We start from the raw sequence: 7364 nt of genomic DNA on the forward strand, positions 1-7364 counted from the left end.
GTGCAGGTGGTTCAGAAGTTCATCTTATCATGGGTGTAACAAATGTGCACTGAGTTGATAAAAATGGATAAATAAAAATAAGTTAAAACCATCCCTAACCTAAGTACCCATTTTGATATGTTAACATTTTGATATGTTCTTCCACCTGCTTATATATATACACACACAAAATGGGATGGCACTCCAAGTTTGATTTCCAACTTGGTTTTTTCACCACCAATAACTTTGAACATGTGGGTGCGTTGCTAATGGCGTGTGACTTCCATTTGGCTGATGGTACAGCCTTTCCTGATGGAGTCTCATTTCTGCATGTGAGGCACCTTTTCTGGCACATCACTGTGCCTGGGTGGGCAGACAGATTGTGTCCCCGATCTCCTGGAATTGACGTTCTTGTTCTGGCCTGGTGACTTCAGGGTCCCAGCATGCTGTGGTTGCCTTTGTCTTGCTTGCTCGCCCTGCTCAGACCCACATCTCACTCAGGTTTCTGGTTGGGTGAACACTGCTTGCATGAAGCTACTGGGATTTCTAAGCTCTTCCCACCCACACCCTTCTTTTTGGCTTGATGGAGAACTGGATAATTTCCTTTTGCTTACACTCTCGGTTATTAGCATTAACATTAGAAAACTAAGGCAGGGGGTTGTAGAGCCCTTGGGTACCTCGGATGTGGTGGAAATGATGAAGCTAAGGGACTCCCCTCTGCAGCCCAGCGGGTCCCGTGGCTCCAAGCACCTGAGCTGTTGGTATAAATTCCTTAGATAAATATCGACACTTCCTTGGTGCCCGTCGCTGTCCAAGTGCTGCAGCTACAGCAACGAACAAAAGGGCAAACCCCTGCCCCCGTGGACCTTGCTTTCTAGTGGAGAGAGCAGCCACCGACAACATAAATAAGCAGCAGGTGGAGAGGAAGCTGGGGAGAGGACAGAATGGAGAGGACGGGAGTGTTGGAGGGAAGGGCGGTTGATCAAGTTGCACATGGAGTTCAGGGAGCCTTACTTCCCTGAAATCCCCTACACCCAATTTGGGCACAGTGAGAGGCTTTCTGTGTCCCATGAATAGAGCAGCTCGATGACAAGGTGACGATGACAATGACCGAGACACAAAGGAGCTGGACACATTTCTCAGTTAAAAAGAAAAACAATTAAGTTGCTTTGTTGTCAGTCGGGTCACAGATTTTGTAAATAGCCCGTGAACAATTCTCCAGTTATGTCCTGGCTGTCCCTCCCCTGGTTGGTCACGACTCAGGGAAGCCTGCTGGCAATGAGTACGCCTTCTGCGCACACAGAGAAGAAGCATCTAGGTATGCCAGCAAGTGTGTAAGTGACACACTTGGGACATGACCGAGGAAACACGCTGTGTGAAGCCCTTCCAGACCTGGCCACGCCACGCACACACCTGTGCTCGCGGCAACATGGAGCAGCAGGAGGGGCACCAGCTGGGAAGCCCCCGTGCAGGCAGTGCTGCCTGGCAAGTGCTTCTCAGGCCTGCCAAGTACCAGCCGCCTCCGAGGCCGCCGCAAAGCTCCCGGCCAAGCTTCTCTCAGTAGAACTTCAGGTTCCTTCTAGCGCTTTGCTCTTATGAAAATCAGTATTCCTTCTGCTCACTTCTTCCACACTTACCTCATCACGCCCTTGGGAGAAATGCTAAGAGAGGACGCGCTGAAAGCGCACATTTGTAAGTCCACAGTGTTCCTCAGACTTTCATGTGCGTAGGAACCTCTTGAAGATCCTGCCAAAATGTGGGTGGGGATTTAGTCCCTCAGCCGAGGCGCTGAGAGGATTTCTAGGGAGCTTCCAGGTGATGCCAGGTATGGGCTGACCCATTTTGACCTGTGTTTCTACTGGGCTTTGCTGAATCGCCTTCCAGAAAGCAGGTTCATTTAATAACATTTTACCTTCACCAAGGGTTTTAAGTTGTAAAAATTGATGGTGTTCTTTGAAGCACAGAAGTTTTACTTTTGATAAAGTATATTTGATAAAGTATAACTGATTGTTGTTGTTTCCACTTTTTGACTGGCACGAATAATGCTGCCGCATGCATTCCCTGTAAGTTTTTGTGTGGACATAGTTTTCATTTCTCTTGGATATATACCTAAGCAGGGCATTTGCCAAGTCATGGGGTAATTCTGTGCTTAGCACTTTGAGGAACTGCCAAACACAGCTGTGCCATTTTACAACCCGGTGTATGACAGGCCCAGTTCTTCCTCATCCTCTCCAACACTCACTACTGTGTGCCTTTTTAGGTTATAGCCAGCCTAGTAGATGTGAAGTGGAATCTCTTTGTGGTTTTGATTTGTTTTTTCCTAATGGCTCATCCTACTGACCATCTATTAATGTACTTGGCCATTTGTATATCTTTTCTGGAGAAATGTCTATTCAGATATTTTGCCCATTTTGTCTTCTTATTCTTGAGCCGAGGCTTCTTTATGTATTCTAGATACAAATCTCATCAGATGCATGAGCGGCAAATATTTTCTCTCCTTCTGATGGTTGTCTTTTAACTTTGAAGCCCAGAAGTTTTACTTTTGATGAAATTTCTGAAAAACAGAATTTATGCAGGGTCATCTTAGCAGAACAGAGTAGAAGCCCTGGCTGGAAGGGGGACGTAGCCTGGGGCAGAGACAAGAGGGGGCCTTGTGGGGTGAGGGGCAGGGGAGGGAGGGAGGAGAGGCCCAGAATAGCCACCAATTATGTAGCACTTGTCATTAGCCAGACCTGACCGAAGTTCTGCTTGGCCTAACTTGATCAATACGGCAATCCCACGAGAGAGTGAATCTTGTTAGCCACGGCTTTTGAGTGAGCATGTTGGTACACACAAGGATGAAGTGGAACGCTAGAGGTCACACAGGAGGGCTCTGGATCCAGGCCGTCTGTTCCACAGGATGGGCTCTTACTCACCATGTGAAGCAAACTCAGGAAGCCTGTGTGGGGAGAGGCCACACTGCAGTATGTTCATTAAGATAATAATTAAATAAGCAGCCTTGGAATTGCTGGGCTAATCCTTCTTCCGTACTTCCACCCATCATCTCCCATGGGATTGGGGACAGTAGTATTTGTCCAGTATTAATTCTAATTAATAGCAGCAACGACAAAAATCTGGTCTTTACAATGGATGGTATTTTCGTTCTCATAATCCACCACACCCTAGCATTTGTCATAGGCCTCATCCCACATAGCTTTTTCATTATTTCCTCGAGTTTACCCATTTATAAAGTGTCACACAGCTATTCCTTTTGAAAAAAAAAATGCAGTCTTGTAACTTTACTCATTATGGAAATATTTGACTTATTTGCATTTAATCTGTAAATCTTTCATTTTACCACTTATATCTTATTTGCTTCACCTGTTCTATTTTCTTTTGTGCCCACTTTTGGATTAATAAAATACTTTATTCCTTTCCATCATTAGCTTATCTCCTACTGTTCTTTTTGGAGCATCCTTAGGGATTGAAATATGCAACTTTGCTCTTTTAAAGTGTGAGATGTGTTTGTATTTTTACCGATTCCAAGACAGTGAAAAGTGTGCCTAACCCTTTAAATTTATGACCCTCATACCTTGTAGTATTATGGTTGTGTAGATTTAGTTATTCTTGTGTTTACCACCTCACAAGACATTTTGGTTATTGCTGCATGCAATCAATATTTTAAAATCAATCAATTCTTTAAGTGTATTCACATTATTATCCCTTCACATCTAGTATTTTTGCGTTTCCATTCAGGATCATTTTCAATTTTCTTAAACAACTGTAATACTTCCTTTAGTGTAAGTCTGCTAGTGACTATTTTAGTTTCTTTTTTTGAGTATGAATTATTTGACCTTTACTTTTAAATGATATTTCCAAAAGGCATAGAATTCTGAATTGGCAGCATTACAAATACAGCACTTAGAAGGTATTATGTTGCTTTCTGACTTCCATCATTTCAGTTGGGAAGTCATCTGTAAATTTTGTTGTGTGTTTGAAGGTAACAATTCCTTTTACCAGTCTGCAGTTCATCTTAAAATATTCTCCTTGTACTTGGTTTTTATTGGCTTTACTACAAAAGTATAGGTTATCTTGCTAGGGTATTCTGGAAGGCTGGGTTTGGCTGATTAAAAACCCTTTATGGGTTGCAATAAAGGGCCTGGGAGTATTATTCGGTTCTACCCTTCCTTGAACTTGGAATTTTGCCTTTGTAGCCCCTGGGAATCTGCAAAAGTCTGGCCTCTCAGTTGTTGCTCTCTAAATGGTACAAGTCTCAAACAAAAGGCTGTGGGCTTTCTCTGTGGGCTTTCTGCTTTCTAGATCTGTTGCAGCCTTGGTAGTTCTCTGATAATTCAAGCAAATAATCAGCTATCCCACTCCTTAGTATCTATCCAATATAACTAAAGTCAGCATGGTTTAGAGATACATGCACTCTCATGTTTATCTTTTAAAAATCAAAAAAATTTTTTCAAGTTGTAGATGGACACAATACCTTTATTTTATTTATTTCTTTATTTTTTATGTGGACTGAGGATCAAACCCAGTGCCTCCCATGTGCTAGGCAAGCGCTGTACCACTGAGCCACAATCTCAGCCCACGCTCCCATGTTTATAACAGCACAATTCACAGTAGCCAAATATGGAACCAGCTTAGGTATCAGACAAAATATGAATGGATAAAGAAAATGTGGTGTATAAATACACATGGAGTTTTATTCAGCCATAAAGAAGAATAAAATGACATCATTTGTAGAAAAGCTGTTGGAGCTGGAGAGTACTGTGTCAAGGGAAATGTTTTCTCTCAAGAAAAGAAAGATAAGCGCCATGTTTTCTCTCATATGTGGAAACCAGAGGGAAAGAAGAAAAAAGAAGAGGGCCTCACGAAGCTAGAAGGGAGAGCATTAGAGTAGAGAAAGGGGATCAGGGGAGGACAGAGGGGAGGGCAGAGAGAGGTATTGGGAGGAAATTGATCAAATCGTGTTGCATGCCTGTGTGTCCCAGGGAAACCCCGTTCTGAACACTTAATATGCACCAGTAAACAAGATAGGCGTATTTTCAGCTTCACTGGATACTGACCAATTGTTGTCCACAGGGTGTGCACCAACTTGGGCTCCCTCCACAGTGAAGGGTTCCCCCTCCTCCTCTTCCTGACACTTGATATTTTCAGACTTTTATTTATTTATTTATTTTGCTGATATTAACATTTTGGAACACTATTTTGTTGTGATTTTAATTTTTTTGTTGTTGTTGTAGATGGACACGATACCTTTCTTTTATTTGTTTATTTTTATGTGGTTCCAGGGATTGAACCCAGTGCCTCATGCATGCTAGGCAAGCACTCTACCACTGAGCCACAACCCGGGCCTCTTTGTTGTGATTTTAAGTTCCTTAATTACTAGTCAATGCTATGAGTTACTAAAAGTTTTGGGATAATATTTTAATACAGAGAGTAACTTACAATTGATACTGGAATTAGCTTGTATTATAATTATTATAGCCCATATGTTCAAATGATAGAGTCTCAACTTCTCACTTAAAAAGTTATAAAAAAATTATAGCATTGATTGGGGGCACTTAGAAAGGAGTTCGGAAGCCACTCTGAATCAGATTTCAGATGCCTCTGCAGTTGAATTCTTGAACTATCCCACCTCTGGGTCATGTGGTTGACCCTTGAAACATTGTTACCTCTGCTACCCTCTGAATATGGGATCCTTTCACCCAAACTACCCAGAGCCTGAGACTGAACCCAATTTCTTTCTCATTTCTTTCTCACGACAGTTTAACTTCTGCCAGCACCAACCACAATTCCTTACAAACAAGAAATGTCGTTTCCAACCCACTTGTGTTTTAACAACTATGAACACAGCTGCTGTTTTGTAAGACATCATAGCACATTTTTGAGGCTGCTTGAATTTATTTTTTCAGATTGTAATCTTAAGTAGTCCCTAATAAATGTAGTTTTCTTTGTTCTCAACTAGGTTGGTTTTAATCCCTGTGGACAGTTTCTAGTAGGTGCTAATCATTGGCAAGGAACCAGCAAGATGCTGCCTTCCAAGAATGCACCGTCTCAGTGAACACATCTGCACAAGCCTGCACATGGGCAGAAACAGCTGGAGCAGGGGGGACAGTGGTGGCTGCATAGCAGCCCGTCTCCCAGGATCCCTGTATCAAATGACTTCAAACAACTAGAAAGAAAATGTTATTTCTCGTCAAAACATGGCCCTGTTAACTCTAAGAGAAACACAAAATTGCAAAGTAACTAAGAAAAAGAGGAAAACCACTCATTCAGTGTGTGGTCTCTCTGCTGTCCCTCCCCATCAGGTTGCAAGACTCTTTAGGGACAGACCAAGAAAAACAGCATGAAAGAAAGAAGAGGAAGCTAGTGAAGAGGGAGTTAAGCAAGCTCTAGATTGGTTAAATGCACCGTATGTCAGATAATATGGGAAAGCATCTAAGCGGATCAGAGCACAGAGTACTGAGAAGGAATTTCAGGACTAGCAATTTCAAGGACCAGGCACCCCTGCGTAGGGCTGTCCAGGATTAATGGGACAGGTGTAGGCTACATGTAAAGAGAATCTTTGCAATCGTGGTTTTAGGGGAGAAGTGGGACAAAAGGAAGGTAGACAAACCATTTGGTAATTTGGTAATGAAGGGAAAAAGAAGAAAGGAAGGGAAAATTTTAGAGTCCTATAAGATAAAAGAGAACTATAAAATTGGAGGATTCAAAACCCTACCCACATCATTAAACAGAAAGAAAACAGTTAAGTACCAGAACTTTTCTGTTCTTTCAGAAGAGGACACCATATAAAAACAAGGATGAAGTGAGAGATGTTCAGATAGATAAATGGAAGGAGGAAGGAGAAAGGAAAGGAAGGAGCGAGAGAGGAAGTGAGAAACTTGAACAGGTGCCTAAGGAAACACGTATAAGAATGTGTGTGGCAGTAGTGTCTGTATTAGGAGAAAAGAAAACAAGTAATCCAAACACCCATAAATGAGAAATAAATGAAGCTGCTTACAACAAGAAACATGGATCCCACAAAGACATCATTCAGCAAAAAAAGCACGTAATGACTGAGAAAGTCCAACTAGCTTTGAATTCATGATACTTTATAAATTTAAGGCAAAGAGATCAACTAGTGTTTGCATTGTAGGGTATCAGTGTAAATTAGTGAAGAGCCTTAGTAATCATTTATTCTTTTTTTTTTTTTTAAAGAGAGAGTGAGAGAACTTTTTAATATTTATTTTATTTTAGTTTTCGGCAGACACAACATCTTTATTTGTATGTGGTGCTGAGGATCGAACCCGGGCCGCATGCATGCCAGGCGAGCGCGCTTGAGCCACATCCCCAGCCCCAGTAATCATTTATTCTTAAGTGCAGTACAACTACTCTGAGTGTGAGAAGAGCCT

This window comes from Callospermophilus lateralis, chromosome 13 (genome assembly GCF_048772815.1).
Source record: "Callospermophilus lateralis isolate mCalLat2 chromosome 13, mCalLat2.hap1, whole genome shotgun sequence".
In the NCBI taxonomy this organism is placed as follows: Eukaryota; Metazoa; Chordata; class Mammalia; order Rodentia; family Sciuridae; genus Callospermophilus; species Callospermophilus lateralis.